Source organism: Athene noctua, chromosome Z, assembly GCF_965140245.1.
Source record: "Athene noctua chromosome Z, bAthNoc1.hap1.1, whole genome shotgun sequence".
Lineage (NCBI taxonomy): Eukaryota > Metazoa > Chordata > Aves > Strigiformes > Strigidae > Athene > Athene noctua.
In genome coordinates this window covers 2260096-2283839 of record NC_134077.1, presented here as the reverse complement: position 1 = coordinate 2283839, position 23744 = coordinate 2260096, and the positions used below count along the sequence as shown (strand labels likewise).

General features: G+C 41.2%; 1 protein-coding gene across 2 annotated transcripts in view; it reads left to right on the top strand.

Annotated features, from left to right (window-relative positions):
- Nucleotides 1-23744, top strand: part of DCC (DCC netrin 1 receptor) — a 612108-nt gene that overhangs the window by 158036 nt on the left and 430328 nt on the right. The gene's annotated exons all lie outside the window — the stretch shown is intronic.

The window sequence follows — 23744 nt, the reverse complement described above, 5'->3', positions numbered from 1 at the left end:
AGGCAGGGGAAATAATTGTGTAAATCTTGCCTTCTGCTTAGAGTTGGTCACCTGCCTCATGAAAATATTATATATATATTATTGATCAGCAAGATCTCGGTGTTTAAAAGTGTCAGGTGGTGTGTCTGTTATTGGTGATTAGTGTAAGATCTTCAGCTGCTGTGCTTTCCATAAGGGAGGTGAGGGAAGAAAAAAAAAAAGGAAGAAAAAAAAGAGTAGAAAAGTGTAGGTTTGGAAAATAAATGTGCTCTGATACCTCTAGAAATACCAGCTTAAAATGTTTTTCATTAGGGCCCTGACAAGAGATAAATGAATTCACAGGAGAAGACCCACAGATGAAACCTATTTCTGCTTTTCGAAAATGAACATAGAGCATTCTAGAGCTCAAAAAGAGCATAAATCTCTCCAGAAATGACACCAAAAAACCTGCTGAGGGTTTGCAGCTGCTTGTCAGGCTCTGGTGAGTTGTGGGGCTGTTTAGGAGTGAGACAATATGGGATTTTTTTTGGACAGTATTTTTGATGTTTCCCTAGGACTGCACATGCATAATCCTCATTTACTACTTGTCGCTATTCTAATCTGAAAAGTAAAGCAGGATAGCGGGGTGTTTAGTCATGCTTCTTAAGCGTGCTTTGTGGACTACTTTGCTCTGTTCTACTTAATGATACGCTGCTAACATCCTACTAAAACCTTAAATACAGCTCCGAAATAAAAGGACCGTTTTCATTTTCCTGTGGTTGGAATGCCAATCAATGGGTGTCTGCAAGCAATTATTGACTAATTAAAGACTATCTTGGAGAAGACAGAAGAAGCTTGCATGTGGCACTAAAACCATTTCATAATATTTGCCCGGTGCCAGAAATGAAAGAGCAAATAGAAATTTTTTTTGAACCTTTTAGCAATGAAATGAAAGTGCTGGTGACCAGACAGAACAAATCTGTGACCAAAGTGGAAGCCCTTCATGCTGTTTAATCCGTTTAAATGTTACGTACAAATTAGCTTTTGGCATCAAGGCTTGTCTGCGGAGCTCACACGGCTTGATGATCTAGTCTGCTACCCGCTCGCTGATGGTGCGGGTGGAATCAAAACTTTTATCCACTCGACGGTGAGGGGGGTGTTCAGATCCAGAGTATTCTTTTGTAGAAAGAGGGAGGTTAAAACCACATGTGGGAGGGGGGAAGAAAAAAAAAAAAAATCACCCGCTTGCATTGTGTGGTTTGTTTTGGTGTGGGCTAAAGTATCAAATGTGGAAGTTTAGAGAGATTTATCTGTGGTGTCTTTTTATTATTATTGTTTGGTTTACGCCAAAGCGCTCTGTCTTTTAATACAAAAGATTTTTCTAAACCTCCCTGACCTTTCAGACACTCAGGTCGGGCTTCAGGCCAGCTGGAGTTGATTTATTGTGGGTTTGTTTTTTTTTTTTGCTTCAAAATCATGTGGTCTTCATAGTTTTTTGGTGTATAAACCCAAATCCAGTGGTTTTCTTGTGAGTTTATGGAGTCGGTTGAAGTGGCCAAGCTGGAAGAGGAAAGTTAACCGATAAAACCTGTAGATGGTCAGGAACCTACCAACGGTTTTCCTAACTGCTTGCGGATCTGTTGTAAACATTTAATAGTTGAGTTCTCAGGGCTATTTTATGCACTATAAATCCAATTTCTATTGACACGGCTACAGCCAGTGGGGTTTGTGCTTGCATCTCGGTGCCAAACTGAAGCCAAGGGTCTGTCATCCTACAGAGTATAATTCTTGATGTGTGATCGGTAGGATAAAAAGTCCCTGCCTTGAAGAGTTTGATCTCTAAATTGACCGAAGGGAAAGAGGTTAGGAAGATAACTGATTATTTCTTTTGCTTTAATTATCGTGAGTGAAGAACAGGAGATGACGGAGTTGCTCAGCGTTAGTGTGGAAAAGCTTGTGTCTGAACTTAAATCCTCTTAGCCGGAGGGCAGGGTTTACTTGTGCAACACCATTTATTTATTTTTTTTTTTAAATGGGTATTTATTGACTAATTCCGAGTTATTTAAGATTCTCACTGGAGTAAGTAGAAAGACATTTAATTCCCTGTCTAGAGACTAAGCTACCAAGCCTTCATTTCTCTAATAAATTACACATTCATTTTTTCTTAATCCTTGCTCCAATTAATTAATCCCAGTATCCTGATTAAACACAGCTCAGTTCATTTATCCCAGTCTACTTGGAGTGTCCCCTGGGTTTTCATCCAGGCAGGTGGAATCTGAGTTCTTGCTTGGTTGCAGTCACTGGGAAGTTGCTCTTCTGGGGGTATGGTGTTTTGTTGTGGGGTTTTTTGTGGTTTTTTTTTTTTTTTCCCTTCCTATCAACTAGATTAGGTAATTTCTAAGAGTTTTAGCAGAGCTTTAGTGGTGTTTCACCTGGTGTGGTCTGATTTGGAGGTCTGAATTCTGGAAATTTCTGTTTTTACCTTCAGTGCAAATTTTCCTGATCTACCCAGCTCTGTTGTAACTCACAGAGTTTGCACAGCAAAGTTCTTTTGGATGAAGATTTGTAACATGAAGGTATTTTATTTTTTTTTATATAAAAAATGTTTACAAAAAAGGCTTCTGATCTAACTTTTTAAACCGCTTTCAGAAGAAGATGAATAAATCGCTACACTTAGATGCTCTGCCAGGCTCATAAGAGCAAACAAGCCTCCAGTTCCAATGTTTTCAGTCAGAGGATGCAAATACTAGTTTAGAAATCTAGGATTTTTGTACCCTGGAGGATGTCTGTCTTTACAAAGCTACAGGCCGCATTATTGAAGGGTTTGTGTGCAGCTGCATGACTCACTTTTTTTTTTTTTCTTTTTCCTAGGAGTTCTTGGTGTGTACAAATTAACACTCAAATAAATCTCTTCCTGGAGACTACAAAAACAAACATAAAATATTAGTTTTCACATTGATTACATTTAATGTTGCTGGGACTATTTAATTCTTAATTATGTAATACACAGCTGATCTGAGTCCTTAGTCACTAATGGACTTTTCAGTAAATGAAACAAAAACTCTGAGAATTATGGATTGTTCTTGATCAGGAGTCAGTCATTCCCGGACAATTATTCTTGCAATAAAACTATGCATTAGGCAAGTAGTTTTACATGCTGGTACAACTTTTCTATTTATATAGGAGATCTGATTTTAGAAAAAAAAAAAAAAAGAAAAAATTGTTTTATCTATGCAATGTGAGGGACTTTTTTTATTACTTAAAAAAAAAAAAAGCCTTAGGGATTGTAGATGGTTATACAAAATAATTAGGGACGTGGAAACTTTCTCACAAGGAAAATGTCACTATTTTCAGGCCTTGAGGTTAATAAACTTATAGCTTGAAGGAGGGAAAGGGGGAAGCAGGAAGGCAAAAGGGAAAGAAACATATTTTTGTTGTGGCCACGGGATTTCTGAGCTTGTGTGGCTTAAAGGTGTTCTTACAGGCTCTTTCCAGTCTATTAAAGATAAGAGACAATGAAATGCAAGAGCCGCACTCATCAAATTTTAGGTTGTTCCATAACATCTGGAAAAAAAAATAATTATTAAGCAGCCTGAGCCCCTGCTAAGGATGGGGCTGCTTGTCCTGCTTTTCCTCCAGCCCCGTAAGGCTCAGTGTGCTTTGGATTCCTAACTACAGCCTCCAACTGTTACTTTATTTGTAGATCTCCAAGTGCTTTTTAATAATTGATACGCTACAGAGCTATCCCTGTTTATCTCGCTTGAGGATCTGCCCATTGACTGTGGTTCACGTTCCAAATTGAAGCTGATGAAAGTTGATGAAAGTCTCCACAGAGACTGCGGAGTCCAATTTTGCCTCGTTTGCTGGTGCGGGAAGATGAAGAACTAGGCGGCTGTTAGTTCACAGTCATTTCCCTGGAAAAACATTCCTTTAATTCTGGTGTACTTGTTAAAATCCTGCATGGATTTTTTAGCTCTAAAGTATAAACGCATAGCAGACTTACAGCTGCGATGCTAAAAAGGGACCTTTGGAGACCAGAAATTAGCGTTTCTTTTTCAAATGAGATCTTGATGAGGCACTTTCTGTAGAAGGATACAATTCAGATATTATATTAATTACGAGGTTAATTTTTTGACTGTAGTTAAGACCTACTTAGGATTTTGGAAGCAACTGTCTGACAATACCGCTTCTGAATGGAGTGATGAAGTTTAGCAGCATTCAGTTCCTTTTCTTGCGGAAAAATAACTTTTCTTGGCAGTGGGCTTTTCTTGTGATCCTCTCCAGAGGAGCCCACGCAGGAGGGTTTCTTGGGGAAGCTGTACAGACCTTGGGCTGGTTTTACTGTTGGGTGTCTTTGAGCACTTCCATCTCCCACGTGCTTTGCCGGCCGGTTGAGATCTTACTGAACGTGACTACGGCTTGTTTGGACATTTTGGGGATGGGTGCCAGGAATTCGGGGCTAAATGCAATTTCATATACTAACATCAATTTGCTGCGGATGCCTGAGAAACATCCTCTGAAATTTGTGAGCAAATGAGGTTTCATCTTGCCGCTAACAAGGTTGTGTTGCCAAGGCTGTCACCGGTGGAGCTGACCCCTCTGCTCCAACAGGACTGTTATATTGCCTGTTCCAGCTGGTGCTATTGGCTGTTAATCAGAAGTGTTTATATTTTTTCATTCTCACTTGATTTCCGCTTTCCCTGCTTGACTTTGTATTCAGAGTTGGTTCATTATGAAGTATATTGTTCCAACCCTGTCTTGACATTTTGCTGTCAGCTGGCAGTGATCGGTCAATATTACTGCTGTCACTTCTCACAACGCAGAAAATATGCTATCACACCAATTAGGATGTTTACTCAATCTTTTCTCTGCGCTCCTTCTTGCTGGCAAACATGATTTTTAAAACGGGAAAAGCATGTTAAAAAAACCTACTGGCTGGAGTTTCTGAAATAAACTGGCATGGCTGTAGCGTTACCAGCTTCTGCGGAGTGAGAAACGCCGTGGTGATCAGATTCTGCTCTTGCAGGTCTGTAATAAACCCTCTGGGTTACGTTTTTGCACTAGGTTATGCTAAACTTTCTCTCTTTTCATGGGGTAGGGGTAGATGTTTGCCTCGTTGACTGGAAATGAAGACAAATTACAATGGCATGACTGGTAGTAGAATTTAATTTGTTGACCGTAACAAGCAAGAATCCTGTTCCCTCTCCCTGCTTCACTAACTTATACCTTATTTAATTAAATATTCTGATTCATCTTGTCCTCGTGGCACAATTCAGGGCGGTTTAAATGATGGAGCTGAAGCAGTTTCCATGTTTTCTGAGGTTCTTGAGCTTTGGATCCCAGAATTGTGGTGAAGTGAATTTGACCCAGAGCTCTTGTTCTTTCAGTTTAAGACCTAATGAAACAAATGTATAAATGTCAAACATGTACGAGTTTTCTTTCCCGTTGTGGGGAAGGATTCGTGTAAGAGGTAGGGAGATGTGCTGTGGATTGCCACTGAGCCATTGGTGGCGTTATGATTTGGATTTATTCTTCTCTTTTCGTCCTCTTCCCTACAATGGGTGTAGGGTAGAACTGTGTAACTTGAAGATCACTGCGGGTTCTACTATATGTTGTAGATACTTTCAGTGATATTTCAAGTAGCACCTTTACGTATATGTGGAGGAAGTGGATGACTTGTGGCAGGAGCTGGGGGTAAAAATCCAACCAATGGATTTTTGGAAGCATTCAACACAACTTTCTATTCCTGGAAAATAATGCCTCCAATGTCAACCTCAGAGTTCAGCCGCCTTACTGAAGCTGAGAATTGAGAGGCTGATCTCTTGCCAGAGCTCCCTTGTGTGTCTCCAACTCAGTTTTCGCTATGATGGAATGCGGTGGTGAGGCTGGGCTCATCAGCCGTGCAATTTTGCTTTGAAACACTCGGGTGCTGATGCCAACTTTCTCCACGGGTGGCATTCGGGAAGACCTTTGTGAAGGGTCTTAGATCAGGATCTTTTCTGACCTCTGCGTGGTGGCCTTTAGCTCTTTGAAACAAAATGAAGCTCTTCCAAACTCCCTTACAACACAATTAATTTTGTTATACTGAAGGGATGTTTGAGGAGAGGAAGAAAAGCAAGAGAATTCCCAAGAAAAGACTTGGTGATTTTTATCTTTTTTAAATTTTTTTCCCCAGCAATTTATTCTCTTGCTGCAGCATGTGTTGGCTGCTATGCTGAAGTACGTGCTGCCTGGCTGGTGGGACAAGGCATGTGCTCTGTAAACTGTTTTTATTTCCTCTGCGTGAAATGACGTGTAATTTATGTGTAGATCTGTTGGATAGGGAAACTGCTTTTTGTGTGTGCAGGCAATGTATAGTGTATGCTTAGTTGCCTGTTTCAAAAAACTTAAAACTAAATCCAAGGATAATAAAACCACCCCAAACCCAAAAAGAACTAAACTGAGAAACAAATGTAAGAGATTGCTTCAAAAAGAAAATCCTTCATCTTGGAATGGGGGAAAAAAAAAAAAGGCAGGAGTGGACAAATGTTGCCCTTGAAGTGGTAGAATAAATTCCTTGTGAAATAAAGTAAAACTTTCTTCAGAGGACGTGCACGAAGCAGTATAATCTCTTATTTGCAAGTTTACCAACCTGGTCGTCTCATTCTTCGTTTACCCAACAGGTTACGAATATCTTCTTAGGAAAGCAAAGCTTGTTTTCTTTCGAATTTTTAATTCGGATCCTATTTGCAACCGAGCTTAAACTGCGGCTTAAGCTGTCGCTGTTCAAGAGGCAGATAGCCATGTTTAGGTTTGGCTGTTGTATGATCAAATAGAGCTCGTTAGACTAAGGGAAATACCGTGCCGTTCAAAGGAATGAGTTTGTTTAGGAAAAAACCCGCTTTTCACGATACAAGCTTCATAGTGCAATATCTCAAATTGCCATTGGCAGAGGCTGCTTTAAATTAACTCGTCGTTAGATTGTACAACAACTTTCCTCGAACAACTCATGGCAGTGTGGAAGCGTAGATAGTTTTTGACTAGAAACTGTAAGTTGTGATATGAAAAAGTTCCATTTTTTTTTTCTACTTGTTCAGGTATTAATGAAATGGTGAGTAGCTTAGGGCAATGAAAGTACATTAAAAAAAAAAAAATGCAGGATGCAAGTAATCATAAGCTCAGCTCGATAACAAATGGACGAGACACCATCAAGCAGGTTCAGAACTGTCCTGAGCCACCCGCCTGAAGTGATGTGTATTGGCATTTCTATAAAACACACTTTATTCATAATTTTCTCTTTTGAACCGACTGCTGTCTAGCTCTGATCTGTCAGATCCGAGTTCGCTTCCTCCCTCCCAATCTTTCCTTGCTGTGGCTTGACTTGATTTGGGCTGTCATACAGTGAATGTTACATGATTAAAGACATAATTGATTAGGGATAATGGGAGTAGTTAAGTTTTAATCCAGCGCTCCATCCTGCTGCGGTATCTTTCAGAAACCCAATCGATAGAGTTGCTTAGGTCTTCTCAGTGGTAATGATATAGGTTGCTGGCTGAGGTCAAGGCTCCTGTCCTCTAGCAATGACAGAAAAGCTGCCCAGAACTCCTGTGGCAGTTTATCATAGTGCTTGTGATGACTGTTTTATACAAAACACACAAATATGTGGCAATGAGGCTCATATGAAAAAATAGAACTGTAATTATGTTTCAGGTACGCTAAGGAAATACCCTTTAAACTGCCTTTACTACTGATTAGGAGTCTGGGCTGGTTTTATCAGCATTATATGGTGCTCAGGCACAGCATTTAAAACCCCGAGTGGTTTAAACCTACTGAACATATCTGCATAGCTGCCTGATGATCAGAAATCCAGAACAAAAATGCCTGTCTGAGAGCAGAGGCAGCGAGTTAGTGTCAAGAGTTTATCTCTGTTAAAATCGAAACGTGTTTTCTCTGCTGTCACGTCAGCCACACTTTGCTCGCTCCTTGCTAAAATATTACAGGATGTATGACAGTCCCTTGACAGGGTCCTAATTCAACTCCTGCTGTGTCTCTTCCCTTGTTTTCTCTGCTGGGGAATTCATTGTCTTGTTTATTTGTAATTTCCGCGATGTTCAGGTGGTTGTCAGAAGTTCGCTTCAGCTTCTCAGTAGCCCTTATTTCAAGTCTGTGTTCCCTGTTCTGGAAACGTGGAACTAAGGCAACATTTTGCAAGAAAATCATGCTAATTTGGCTTTTAATGACATACCAAAATATTGAGTCTGCTTCAAAATTGTCTAGTCATAATTGTTTCACTTTGAAAGTTAGGTCATTGAGGAGGCAGTGCTGTACAACAATATGTCTCTATCGCTTGGTTAATTAGGGTGGTTACGGCTTACTAAGTACCGAGCAGGTGTTAGTAACAGATATTTTTATTACTGGAGTTTGAGAGTAAATCCTTAATTACTTTGGGGCTCTAGTATCATTTATCTCTATTTTAAAGATGAAGAAACAGACATAGAGATAATCTGGTTGCCCAGCAATCCAGTACAGAGACAAAAAACAAGGATGGTTTTGGAAGTTGTGAGGCATCAGGAATTGGCCTTAGTAGTCAGGTTGTTTCTACGGGCTTGTGCACAGTTGGTACTTGTTGTTGACAAACCGATGTACCTATTGTTGACAAACAGCTGAAGATGACAACTGTGGTCATCCACCAGTGACTGTTCCAGCTAGTTCAGGCTGGGAGGGAGCGGGAGGTCGACGGGGGATTCGTTGGGATTAACCACTTGGGTCTTCAAAACTTCCAAAGATGATGTGAGAGATTGGAATGGCAAGTGATTTTTTTTTTTTTTTTTTTCTTTTTTGGCTGCCTAGACTAGCTGAGTGACCAGTCCCACCACCCAATTGGGACTTCCGTTGGGAAAATTGCTGCTACGAGTAGCATCCATCCACAAGACGAGCAGAGCATTGAAACATGGAGAATTTTGTAATGGTGCCTGTGGTGGCGAGGCTTTGGGAGCCTGTGAGGAAGTGTAGTCATAAATTCTTACACCAAGATGCAATAATAGAGTATGGGTGGGGATGAGAGACTTGTGAAGCCTCCATAACTTCCACTGGGGTCATCCAGGGCTCTGGGATCTGTCTGTATTCCAGGATTTACTCGTTAACCTCTACTCTGCTGGGAGTTCGTACTGCAAATTACTTTGTCTTGGAAAAAAAGATGAAGTACCATGTCCTGAGAACTGAACTTAGAGGGCATTTTCATAATTGGAGCCAATTTTCTAAATTATTTTTCTTGAGGGGGGGGATGAGTGCTCGCTTGGCAACATGCGATGAATGGTGTGGAGTTCAACACTGAGTAACCGCATGTGAATTATCTGTGTGAAATTCATGGCTGTGAATTGTTTCACTTAAACTTACTATACCTGCAAAAAATTTATATATAACATACGCTAAGACACAGCCCTCATTGCTTGAAAGCAACATTACGTGTCAGTTATTAAATATTGGTGGATGTAAGGAAAATTGGGAATTGATTTATTTTTTTTTAAATTCCCTTCGGTGCTAGTAAGATTCAGAATGGAAGATACTGGGTGGCAACTGTGAGGAGGAAATGCCTGAATTTTGAAAGAATATTAATTAGAATGCATCAGTAGATAGAAAAGGCTTCAAAAAGAAAAGGGGGGGATTAACTCCTAATGCTGAGCTTTCACCTCCTTATCTTATGGAAAGATACAGATTCAGACTTTGATTTCCTTTATTTTAATACAGCTTTAACCAGCATGGTTTCCCCCCCCCCGTAAAGCAAATAATTTTATGTAATGATGGGAGAATGCTTTTATTTTTTACCAAAAAGGTCATAATAAATGTATAATTTAAAAATAAACACATTTCTCCTTTAGCAGAGCTGTGTAACTCAGTTAAGTGGATTCTTTTAAGCTACCGTGAACCCCAGGCAACTGGGGTGTCTCATCCTGTGCGGTCCTGCCTTGCCTGTGCACTGCTCGGAGCGGTCCCTCTGCTTTCATTAGGAGCCGAGGAGGCTGAGTATCTCTCAGGAGCTGCTCAGTATCTTGAAGAATAGTCCCTTAAGAGCTAAATCCTCCTAGCCAAACAGCGGGGTGGATCGCAGATAAACAGCTCAAATGAAGGATTATCTGGGCTGCAGCACGGGCAAGTTGATCTGCAGGATGCTTCTGTGCTTCAAATAGGGCTTAAAGCTGCTCGTGGACCATCTCCGTGGTGGATTTTCACCTGTTGCGTTTATGGGCCGCATTTATGGGCCACGTTTGGATCGGTGTGACCTGAGTGTTTAATGTAGTGGGGTTTCTGGTAGCCCCGACTTGGTGGGCGTTTGTGTGGGATTTCATACCGTTGATTTAGAGGTTCTCTCGTGCGTAGCTGAGGGTCTGATGTGAAACAAGTGTTTCAAATGTGTGGATCAAAACTAAATGCTGAGGGTTTTAAAGTTTTATGAGGTCACCGGTTATTTTTTTTAATGGCAGTGGCCAACAGGTGATAGTGGGGAATAAGGCAAAGGAACTGGTGACTTAGGAAATGGAAATACAGATGTGGCTTGCTTTATGCAAGGGGGACAAGAGTCCTTAAATGGCAAGTTTCGGGTCACTTGGCTTTGAAAAAAGCAGTAAGGATGCTTGCAGGGCATTGCTCAGGTGTGAGCAGCTCTTGCCAGGGCACTGAATTACAGCCTGACGCAGTACGGGGCTGTTGCTTCTCATGGAAAATGATGGTGTGCCCACGAGTGATGGGGCTGGGCAGACAAATGGGGGGAGCTTGAGCTCTTGAAGTTCACAGAATCACAGTATCAGCTAGGTTGGAAAGTTCATTGAAGATCATCTAGTCTAACTGTTAACCTAGCACTGACCGTTCCCAACTCCCCCAGATCCCTCAGCGCTGGCTCAGCCCGACTCTTCAACCCTTCCAGGGATCCCGGGGACTCCCCCCTGCCCTGGGCAGCCCATTCCAACGCCCAGCAGCCCCTTCTGCACAGAAATCCTTCCTCAGAGCCAGCCTGACCCTGCCCTGGGCAGCTTGAGGCCATTCCCTCGGGGCCTGGCGCTGGGGCCTTGGCTCCAGAGACTCATCCCCCCTCTCTGCCCCCTCCTGGCAGGGAGTTGCAGAGGGCCAGGAGGTCTCCCCTCAGCCTCCTCTTCTCCAGACTGAACCCCCCCAGTTCCCCCAGCCGCTCCCCAGCAGACCTGTGCTCCAGACCCTGCCCCAGCTCCGTTGCCCTTCTCTGGCCACGCTCGAGTCATTCAATGGCCTTTTTGGGGTGAGGGGCCCAAAACTGAACCCCCTCAGCGAGGGGCGGCCTCCCCAGTGCCGAGCCCAGGGCTCAGATCCCTTCCCTGTCCCTGCTGGCCACGCCAGGATGCCGTTGCCCTCCTTGGCCCCCTGTGCACACTCTGGCTCATTCTCACCCCCCCAGTCCCTCTCTGACCGGCAGCTCTCCAGCCACTCCTCCCCAGGCCTGTAGCCCTGCTGGGGGTTGTTGTGGCCCAAGGGCAGCCCCTGGCATTTGCACATTCTACATCCACAGCTGTGGTCTGAACGTGGCTTTTGAACCAATTTTTATTATGTATTAATTTGGAGTAGAGCAGACGTTCTGCAACCCACCAAAGAAGATATCGGTGTCTTTTTTTTTAATTTTTTTAAAAATCTGTAAATTCTATTTAATGTTTTCCCAGTGCCTGTCATATTTACTCGCCTCCTCACAGCTCAGCTATAACGGTAGAAGGACCAAAATTAATTTATCCAGCAAATAGCAAAATCTGATGGAACTCAAGCTGGTTTACATAGAGGAAAACCAATGTATTTACTTTTGCTCTTGCTACTTTACATCCTTTCACAGAATCACGTTCACTAAGAAGTATCTGAACTTGGTGGAACGTAGTTCAGTTGGGTATAATACTGCCTCAGAGCTGTTTTACAAGACTGCAAGCATGCATTATAATATTATTACCCAGCAATATTGAGGGTGTTCCATGAGTCACTTTTATATAGAGAATAAATTCTGCCCTTAAATACGTTCAGTAGAAGCACAGACCGATTGTAATAAATGAAGAGGAAGCAACTGCTGGGAAACTTCTACCAGAGATCTCTAATGGCTCTGCCTGGTGTGAATTGCAGCTGAGGAGAGGCCGTGGCCATTCCTAGCTAATTGCTTTTACGTTCCTCCCAAACACTTAGACTAAAATAAAAATTAGATTGGAGCAGTTCCGCGATGATCTATGGAAACTATATTTCCACTGGGCTGTGGGGAATATTTACTATACAAATATATTGATTTAATTTGAGCTGGGTGTCAGGATAAAACAAGCAGCAGAAAAAAAGAACGGCTTAAAATAAACTGTTCTTTGCTAAGCACTGAAGTGTTAGTAAATTAGTACTGGATTTGGAAGATTTGATTCATTTTTTTATTTTTCCCCGCTTTTGGTCCCTGTTAGACTCAGAACTGATTTTGTTGAGAAGGGTCAAAGTGTTTTTGTGAAGGTTTGATGTTCACAGGTAGGTGCCCAACTGGGGAGATCTCAAAATTGTGGGTCTGCTCTGGTTATTTTCACTGTATACTAAGTGTTAGAGGAAAGTATAGATGTGTAGATTGGCCTTTGGTTTCTACTAAATGCTTCATTTTACTGTTAAAATCAATAATTTGCTTTAAATGTTATTTTTGAAAGCAGTCAGCACTGAGATACAAAGAGTTGACGATGTATAAATTCAGATGCAGCGACTGGAGTAGACTGGTTCCTACAAGGAATAGAGTATTTCAGAAATGTATGTCAGAAGGGTGAGATATTTGAAAGATTAAAGTAATTTGTGGGGTTTTTTTAAAAAAAATCCAACAGAATGGAGTCTGGGTTGTGTGTGTGTGTGACAGGTATGCTATTAATTACTGGCACTGTGTTGTCTGCTGAAAGATGACTTGTTGATTAGTTAAACAAGCAGCAAGTTGGGTTATGACATAATTGCTGTTAACGAGCAATTTCAGAGCAGATCTTGAGTGTGGAAGGAGGAGGAGGAGGAGGATGTGCCGCTGCGGTGGTGTGTGGTGTTCCCAGTGCCTCCGGGAACGCCGCTTTGCTGGGATTGCAGCCTGAACCGGGGAATGCCTGTTTGTTTTGGCAGGCTACCGAGTTTTCCAAGGCTGGGGAAACCCCAGCGTTTCAATCGGTTTTCCCAGCTTGTCTTGGTGTCTTTGCCCCCTTTGCTTGCCCACGGGCGCTCGTCTCGCTGCGACTCAGAAGCCAGTGGCAAACTGGTGGCTCAAAAGTTGTTGTTGTGGCATTTGATAAGGCGAAGAGGTATGCGGTCTAAGCTTAAGGTTTCCTTAATACCATTTATTACTTTCAGAGATGGTTGGACGGGTGAATAATTTCCAAGTAAGGTATTTTGTGATTTATTTTTTTCTTGTGAAACTTCCTTTTTTATTTCACTAGTAGTATTCACATTAGAATAGATCACTGCTCGTACTAAAGTCTTCAGTTCTCCCTTGTTCCTTTCCTCCTGTACCGTTGACATTCCTCCTTTTTCCCTTAAGCTTGGCTTACAAAGCTCTATTTGTTCTGGCAGCAGAACAGTAAGTGCTGGAAAAAAAAAATCTTTCTATGAACCGCTTTTTAGAAATAAAAAGTTTCTACGTGGAGCTTGAGGAGCTGTTTCAAAAAGTTCTTACCTTTTTCATTAGGGGAAAAAAAAAGTATACCCTTGCCTAACAAAACTAATGTGGTGACTGTAGAAGGACTAAAAGATAATTTGAAACTCGGTTGCTCCTTTGAGGAAAATGCAGATGTAGTAGAACTGTACTAGGAGTTGGATTTAGGATTTACACAGTGATGGAACACAACGGTTGCAGCAGCATCCACGATGACAATGCTACTGAAATACCTTTTCTCAAAGCCAGGCTCAAATTAAAACAGCTAAATAAAAGGATGAGCTCTGTCTTGTTCAGTAGAAAATGTCACTTAAATGTCAGATTTCCACTTGCCTGACAACAGCTGTGGTGAAAATATAATGTAGCCTAAACACCACTGAAACATCAATTCTGAGTTGAAAAAATACCAAGAGGTTTTGGGAGTAGTATTTGTGTATTGGGGTGGGAGGGAAAGGTGCTTGCTGTCTTCTGGAACAGTTTGGGTATTGTAAAAGTTTTTGAAAGGAGTTGAGATAAGTGAGACTGATTTACCCAAGCATCTGTCTCCGAAAGCTGATTTCTCTGGATCAATCAGCCCTTATCTCTTCTGTTGTAGGCACTTGGCACGTGGTTAATTTTTAGGGTTTTATTCTGCTTGTTTCAGGCTTTTTGGGGTGGGTTTTTTTGGCTTCATTCCCTAGCGTGACAGCAGGACAGGGTAGGGATCTACATGAGAACGTGGTGAGGTTTATGATGCCGTTATAGCTTTCAAGAAGGTCACAGTTTTAAAAAAATAAATAAATCTTTGTTCTAGTAGGACAAGATGTTAATCTGATTTTGGATGGCTTCAGCGAGTATTACGTGAGATCTGAGATTTTAGTCTGAGTAACTTCTGAAGTTGTGGAATGTTTTATAAATGTATTAGATGTGTAAATTGGAAGGCCTTTATTATAACCAAGACCCAAGACTACAGGCTGAAATTCGAGTTGTAATAGCAGCTGGCCATTTAAGTGCAAAAAAAATTTTACCCATTTATGACCTTTAGACATTCAGGTGGTTGTGGTCAGCATCTTAATGAATTTAGAGGACTTTCTTAGGGTCGTTAGATTTTAGGCTAGATCTAGGAAGTCGTAAGGCATCTCCAGTGGAAGTCAAGCCCACACATAGGCAGCCAAGCTCTACCTAGAAGTTGTTCAGTTAAACTGGTGTCTAAATATTGGTTTTGTTTTTTTTTTTTTCATTGACTAATTGGAATTTAGGCACCTGGTTTGCATGTAGATGCTTAAACTACATCCCAGAGTTGCTTACCCCAAGGAAAAGATTCAAGCTACCAGAATCTTTGTTATTCTACTGATGTTGTGATAAGTCATTTTTCCTGTTAGTGTCGCATTGATATTTTTACTTGCTTGGATATCGAATTCAAACTTTTCACAGCACGCTTTTGTATGTAGCAAATCTGAAAAGGAGGGTGTGTTTGATAGACCCGTAGCGAGAGGCTGAGAAAATAGTGTCTGCGAGAGTACTAAAAATACCGTAAATTGCCTTATTTTGGGGAAAAAGTGAACTCTGTGGGTTTGTAATGTTTTTAATTTATTTGAGCCCTTGAAAATGTGTGAGGAGATGAAGGGCAGGGGTCGCTGCCTGCCGTCCATCCGCTGCCCCATCCCCGGTGGATGGAGATATCGATAGAGGAGGGAGATCTGAGGCTGACAACTTGCTGCCCTAAGTATTTAAGGGACAAAAACGAAGCCGGGGAGCTGGGGGGAATGTGGGTTTCTAGGAACCACTTTTTAAGAGCAGAGGAAATAATCATTAAGAGCAATTAGCTACTTTGTGTACCTTTGAGAACTAAATAACTTAGGCATAATAAAAATACCATTAAGAAATAAGTGAGGCTGAGAGAATTATCCGAGAAAGTGCAGAGAAGTGAGGATGCTTTTGTCTTGCCGCGCAATCTTCCTACTTAATTGCTCTTGACCTAAAACTAGATAATGTGGTATTTGTCCGTTTAGGGCTTTTTGTTTTGGATTTCTTTAACTGTCTCATTTGGCAAGCTGCAGCCGGGCATGTTTGTTTATGTGGTTTAATCTCATTACACAGTTCCTCTGCATAAAGCCTGTAAGCTAACAGTTTGTAACGGGATTACATACATTGGCTTATTTTATGCAATTTTCTAACAAGGTTATTCAAGGATAGTGTATTTGGATAGAATATAATTTTTTTTTCCAAGCAATGTGTTCATTTTCCTTAGAGTCAACCTTTCATTTTCATGTTTTCAAGTTTGTCTGTTGCTTCCATCACCTTTTTTTCTTCTTGTCCAAAAAAAATAATTTTCTCGAGTTTGGCAGCACAATATATCATCTCTTCATTGCGAGAATTCTTTAAGGCTTATTATAAAGTCGGTGAGGACAGTGGAATTAATCAGTGGTGCAGAATCATGTGTTAGGTCCATGAGGAAGATATCCCCCTCTCTGCCACAATAAAACCAGAGGCTGCTCTGGTAATGCTGTTTTTTTGGTTTGTTTGTTTGTTTGTTTGTTTGTTTTTTGTTGTTTTTGTACTCAGGCCAGCAGCAAATGTTTTGCATCCCACCATGGTCCCCGAACAGAAATTTTGCTTCGAGGCCAACGAGTCAGCTCCGGCATTAGGGGAAGGGAATACCACCCTGAAGCCTAAATCCATGTAGTAAATTATGAATCTGAAATTCTCCCAATAAAGTATTTTTAAGTGCTTCAGTGCAAACTGTTACATGAGTGCGCCCTCATAAATCCCAGCAAGAATTAAATGACTCAGTTGAGACTTGCATCCTGTAATTAAAACCGTGAAGGTTCCTCTAGACCTAAATATAAATTGATGCTTCTATTTCCTTTTTTTTACGTGCCCGTATTTTTAGAGATGATACTTGTGTGTATGGGGCTGGGGTAGTAGGAAAGAGCTCTCTTCACTACCAAGAGTTTCTCAAAATGAGGACAAAAGGTCTTTATTGCAATCCTAACAGTGATGACTCGAGATAAAAATATTTTTGTAACAAAGGACGTGTGAAAATGAAAATCTCTAAGGGGAGTGGAGCCTCAGGTCTTTAGAAGGAGAAAGATGATATTAGTATGGTGCTGTTTAAAGCCCAGGGATGTAAGTAGTCTTTAGACTGGGATCTTAAAGGAATACGGCTTGCTGCGAGGGGGCTTGGAGGGCAGAAATTGTTTTTTTTTGTGCTCTTGGATAAGCAGCCCCTGGAAGTGCTGGAGCATCTTTGTTCCAAAGCTTCCAGAAATGCCGTTGGTGTGTAATGAGCTTGACCCCTCGGTTTTGTGATGGGATTAATAACCATGGAGATTGGAAATAATCTCTTTTTCTTATCAGCTGGCCGCATGCTGACGGGCTAATGATGGGTTTCGTTCCTGACCCAGATGCCACATGTGGGGTCAGAGGATATCTTGGTTGTGTGTACTCGGTGTCCTTCGCTCCCCTTCCCAGTCTGCCCACAAGAGAACTGTTTTTTTTTTTTGCTGGTAGGTTTTAACTTTGCCAGTTGACGCTTGCAGCACGGGTGGGTAAGGCAAGCCACAGTTGCTTCCTAATTCCCCTTCCCCTCTTCACAATGATTCCAGCTTAAGGTCTTTTACCTTTTGACTAGATCTGTTGAAAGTCTAATTACAGCTAGGGAACACCCACTCCCACCCTCCTCTTTAATTTGCAAAAGCTTGAATTTGTTACCTCGCCAGGCATAAATATTTACCATATAACCTGCCCTGAGAAACCTGGTTTAGTGGGTGATTAAAACTCCATCAGTCATTCCTGAAACCCCGTATCCTTCTCTGTAGCGCCGTGCATCTCGTTTTCGGCTCAGGCTTCTGAACAACGGGAGGAAGTTTGAGGTGCTATTCAGATTTTACAACTTGGAACTAAGTCCGTCTTAAAAATAGTCTTTGTAACCTTATTTTCCTAATCTCCCCAAAGCAGCAAACTTGGTTTAAGAGGAGAACATGCCCAACTCTTGTTTGCCACATATAATAGTGGAAATAAGGAAATAAAACCCTGAACTCTTCAAAACTTTGTTGTTCTTTAGACCTTCCTGAAGGCTGGAAAGATCTTGGGAAAGTTTAAACCAGCCAAGTTACTCTGGGGGGTTCATTTAGAGAAAGCGAGTTGAACCACAGGAATTTTGTCACATCATTATTTGGCTTTTATTTGGCTACAGTTCATCTACTCTGATAGATGGTATTAAGGAGTTTTCTTGACAATAATCTTGAAACACATTAAAAACCTGCTCCGCGCAGGGTTTTGTTTTTAAAAGCTATGTTTTCCCAGATGTAGTCTCAGATTTCAGTATTTCATTAAAGAATGTGTTCTGAATTACAATGAAAATGATCTGAAGCTGAATTATATTGCCCGTTACAGTTATCTAGATATGTAGATTCATGATTTCTCTGTATGCTTCTGGCTTCATGGAGAAATATAAGAAAAATATACTGAAAAAATGTCCTTTAGGGATTTAATTTCAGTCAGAGAGCTCTAGAAGGTGTCTCAGCTTTACAATACCAATTGTATTGCATTTATGGCGTTCCAGAAGCTTATTTTGAGAGGAATTGACACCTAAAACCTTTCCTTTATGTCTGAAGGACCCTAATGAAAGAAATCGGAGAAAATCCCTGCTGAAACCATAGTATTTTACAATGCTTTGGATTAAATTTTTGTAAGGTCTTTTTAGAAAAATCATCGCTACTTTATTCTTTGGAGTGTGATCTCTAACGTTGATATCTTTCAACATTGTAGAATAAACCTTAATAGCTTTCATTTTATTAATGTTTTGACGCTAAAGGAACAGGGCTCCCGAAAATGAAGAGTATGACAGTTCCTACTTTTATCTTCAAATATTTTTGGGGGGTTATCTTGTATTTTTGGCTTATTTGTATAAGATTAAAACTGCCCATTCAGTAGTTTGGTCACACGAGTTAATTTATCAAATGTTAACACTATTTTGTGGCTTTGTATCCTACTTGCGTTGTCTAGGAGGCTCCGTCTCTCATCTCAGTTCTGCCGTGATAAGGACAATGCGAAAATATTTGGCAAATGAAAGTGTTTTAAGAAAAATATCGGTTTGATTTGATCACTGAAAATAAAATGCACATTTTGCAAAACCAGTTGTGTTGTCCTGTTTGGTTTTCCTCAGGCTTCTCCTTTACTGCTAGTGGAGCTATTGGCAGGCGCATCTCCCTGAGCGAGGGGTAATATTTTCTGCAGACAGCTTCAAAATCATCAAAAAATATTAGCGGAAGGACTGTTGAATGTAGTGATAACTTCTGAGTGTCATCTACTTTTTTTTTTTTTCCTGATTCCTGAAACAAGCACTTGGGTGTTTTAGCACATCTGCCCGAAATAAATGTCTGGAAATGGTGACTCCGCTTTCAGCATTTCTGTGTTCTGTGGCAGATCCTTAAAACACAGTTCATCTTCCTCCACGGATCCTCAATACCCTTTGCAAAAGTTGCTCATGTTTTCCGTAAAGCTTTATGATTGATTATGCTAATCTTTAGATCCCGGCTTAACCACGCTGGTCTTTGTTGCCCTTTTCGTTTCCGAAGCATAACTACGATGAATTTCAATTGAACTCATGCGAAATGTCAGCTGAAATACAGAATTTTCCAGCCTCTCAGTTTTATTTTTCCCTTCTCATGCAATACAGCACAACACACGTGTGAAGAGTTGTGGGTTTGGAGTCTGAGCTCTGTCTTATAAACACGCAGAAAGTGGATCCTTAGTCAAACCTTACTCGACCCTAATTCACTTTGCTGCTCTGGATTGCTGTAGTTATGTTTTAAAGAAAGTTTATGAGTGCGTGTAACAGGTCTAGGAGCACTTAAGACATAAAAATGTCGTCGTGTCTCTGCACTGTGTCTATGTCAGGATATATCCAAAGCTGGAAATAATATTTTTTTACAGACTGTATGTGGTTTGCAAAAGAATTTAGTGCTGTTGTGTCAATGTTTTTGCCTTTTTTTTCCTGGTATAATTAACATATCTTGAATAAAATATTGTTTCTGCAGACTTTAAAAATATTTTATCAGAACACTTCAGGTATTTCTCCTGTTTTAGACAGGATTATCGGAACAGTTAAACTGATGTCACCGTTTAATTCTTTATTTCAGCTGGACGTTGTGATTATTTTAGCAAGCTGTCTGCCTTGAAAATTAGGACAGTACTTTTATTTCTGCATTGATTTTTTTTTTTTTTTTCTGTTCTTGCTTTCAGACTGAAATCAGTGTGAGGCGGATGTGTGTTGTGAGGTTTTTTTTTTTTTTTACAGCTGCATCCAGCACTTAGCATGACCAGAACAGAGTGGCCAAAGCAGCAATTAAAGTAAATACTGCCTCTTCCATACGAATCTATCGCTTTGGGATGCTCTTCCCTTTCATTTAACCCAGAGTTCGTTTTCCCTATTGAAATTTTTGTTGTTGGCAAACACTTCTGCTAGGAGAAAACCTTTTCTTTTGGGTCTTTTCTGGATAACTTGAGTCCTTCAGATATTTTCATGAGAAGTAACTTCGAATATCTTCATTAAGTCTTTTTATTTTTTTTTCCAGACCTATCAAAGGCATTCGAATGATCTGATAACTGGTGTGGATGCCAGTGGATGAGCAGTCTAGATTGCGCAGTGTTCCCAGGGAGTACTCTCACTGCCTATAAATTTTATTTGATGGCTACTTCTCAAATTTATGCCTGTTTGTGAGTTGTTCCTTTTGGCAGGATATTGTCACAAGCCTCATGAATTATGTATATCGTTTGCATGGTGGTTTTATGGTAATAGCCCAGCAAAAATACCTGCCTGGAATTTTGCAAATACATGGTCAAATATATTAATGAATCTAGTAAGAAACTTATCTTTGTATATACGGGGAGAGAAATACTAACATGAGGGTTTAGATATTTCATGTATGTGGTGGGGAAAATGGTAGTAGACTGCGTAACAGTTCAGATACCGAAGGTTTATTAGTTGGTGTTTTGGAAATTCAGTTCAATGACTGAGCTCAGAACCTGAGGACAGGTCATCGCTGTAGGCCAGTTGAACCTCTTTGAAATGCTCTGCTTTTTCTCTCCCATCTCCGAATGCTTTTAAGAGTGCTAGATTCAAATTTCCCAGGCAGGCAGGCGCTCCTGTTCTTCCAGTTACGCCACTAATTTTGTATAACTTCATTATCTCTAACATAGCCTCATGCTTAGGTCAGCAGTGTGACTCTCCTCCCCCAGCTGAAGGATATTTCTGCATCGACATTAGTTGTCACCCCTCATGTAACTTATGTGGTCCTAACCCATAATTTACATGTAAAAGGACAAGTGACTTGAGAAGCTGTGTGGGGGAGCTTCACGTTTGAGCTCGTGTGTGTTTATTAATGAAGGGCTCGTTTGAAAGCACTTCATAGCCTTGTGCTGTGGCTGCTAGTCCACGCTACTGATCATAAATAGCTTTGCTTGATTGCCTCCACCATTAACGAAATGCTTACACGCTGTTGGAAGGCATTGAGTTTTAAACCCTGCCATCTGACCTCAAAGGACACCCAACCAAGAAAGCCCCGATCAGAGTCTGTCTGGCTTTTGTAGCTTGGGCTGTGGCCAGACTTCCAGCCCTGATAAACCGGATCAAACTTCTGGTTGGTTACTGAACACTGAAATGCTCTGTTCTTGAGTCAGCAAGGGCAAAGGATGTGTTGCCAGGTCATTTCTTTAATAATGTTTCTTGTTTTCAAGGAGGTGCTGAGAGGACAATTTAGTTGTCTCTTGTTGGAGCGAAGAGGTAGTTGGTGGTGGAACAATCCCAGTCAATGCAGAAGCCCTTGCCCGAGGCAGAAGTCAATCTAAATCCGTGCAGAACCATCCTCACTCATCTTTCCTCCAGTGTTGTTCAGTGCTGTCTGGGAAGACTGGAGATTTAAGCTGGAGGAATACCTGTGGCTTCTCTTCCTTGGCAGAAGGTGGCGGAGGTTTTTGGATGTAGAGCTCTTCGATACTCTGCTGGGCCAGAACATTTGTGAGAGGAAACATTTTTCGTGTCCTGACAAAGGGGGCTGTGACCAGCCCACCATCAGCATCGCTGTGTGGCAAATCGGGTGTTAATATTCTCCTCCTAAATAAGGAGAAAATGGGACACAGAAAGGTTAAACGACCCGATGTGTGAATTTGAGATGCACGAGGCCCTGCTGTTTAGCTCAAGTGGAGGATGATGCTCGGAGTCCAAAAGACCTTGTTACAATCTTGATTTGTTGTGTGATTTTTAGGAAAGACATTTCATGAAGCCTCAATTACCTCGTTATTACCCTGAGGCCAATAATATTTACCTGCTTCATGGAGGTGTTGCAAGGATTAACTAAATGTTTCTAAACTGGCCTATAAGTGAGGAAAATTAAGGCTGGACAGTGGCAAAGGTGCAACTTTATTACAGCCCGGTGATCAGTCTGCTACATCATATGGATTCAGCAGACAATCTTTTTCTTCTGCTTGGTTCAGTCTTGACATTACTTTGGGTTTTTTTCAGCTTACCATGTTGGATTTCTTTTTTTTTTATTTTCTATAGAAGAGTTTGGATAGACGCAGCGTTGTGTTGAAAACAACTATTAGAACTTGCGAACATGTCTTCAAAATTTCTTAGAAGTTTTGCTTAGCTCTGTTTCGTAGGTTCCGGATACTATTGTGCAGAATTTGTCTTGAGAATGATGATTGGCAAAGGAGGATTGTAAACACTCTCAGGCGACTCGCAGCTGGGGTGCTAAAACCCACATTTATCTCACTAATTGTTTAGTTTTGTGGGGTTGATGGGTAGAATGTCTGTGTTTTAGATAACACAGGCCTGGGAGAGGCTCAGGGGCACCTCATCCTTGAGATTCCTGCTCTGCTGTGGGAAAGACGAAAGCACAGTGGAAAAATATATGTGTGAGAATCCCCGATATCTACAGGTGAAAGGAGCAGGCTTGAGATCTTCTTTCTTCTCCCTTTTCTCCTTTTCACCCCACCTGTGAGCTGCTGCAGAGATCCCCTGGGTCGTGAGGTAACAAGAATAAATTTGCTCTTTGCGTTTCATCCGTGGTTTTGGGGTTGTCTCCGCATCCTGTCTGTCGGCTCACACAGATAATATTTTGTTTCCTTGAATATTTTCCTTACATAACTTATTTCTAGTTGTCTTGCGCTATTTGTTGCGGTGGAGTCCCCAGCCCTGGAGGGGTTGAAGAGTCGGGCTGAGCCAGCGCTGAGGGATCTGGGGGAGTTGGGAACGGTCAGGGGGAGGGTCATGGTTGGGCTGGAGGAGCTGCAAGGGCTTTTCCAGCCCAGATGATTCTGTTTCCACATCTTGAACTCATTGGAGCTCTTGAGCAGCAGAGGGGAATTCAGACTTTTTCTGATGTCTCCACAGCAAGACCTACTGTCCTTTTTCCTCATTTGTTCTGCCTTTTATTTTGTAAATGTGTGTGTTGATTGTTGTAAACAACAAATAAAACCTTGTTTAGATACATACTGCAGAACTCAGTTTGAGGTCATCTGGCAAGACTAGCTTAAGTTTGAAGTCCCTAGAAGAGGATAAGCTACAAACTTCTTAATTCTGCTTTTGCACTGCTAGAGGCAAAGCTGCAACGTGACTACCAGAAGGTTTTAAAATTTCTCTGTGCTATTGTTGATTATTTTTTTTTCGGTTTTGCTTGGGACAATCATTTTTGTGTTAATTGGATGACACAGGAATTAAATAGCATGGCTTCTGCCCTCTCCAACAGCACTGAATCAAAGTAGAAATAGTAATAACTAAAACTCAAAATCGATGGTTTTCTCTTGTGCAGTGCTTGAGAGCAACAAGGGAACCGCTAGAATTCCCCTATGTGTGTTTGTGGAACTAAACTGAGCCACAACATCCCTGCTCGCAGAGGTACAATTGCACATTTAGAAAATTGGAGCTTTGATTATCTCCAGGACTCAAATAACTCTTACGCTGCCCAGCCAGCAAGTTAGATTCGGAGATATTTGCCTTCCCTTCTCATGCTGATCGCCATACACAACATAGTCCGTCTTTGCTTAAGCAAGGTGTAGACTCTAGTGGGTTCATCATCTGATACAAAATTCTGGCTATATTTTAGATTTTATATCAAGTAAAGTTTTCCTTTTTAATAGCATTTAGCAAAAAATAAAATGTGTCCCAGTGAAA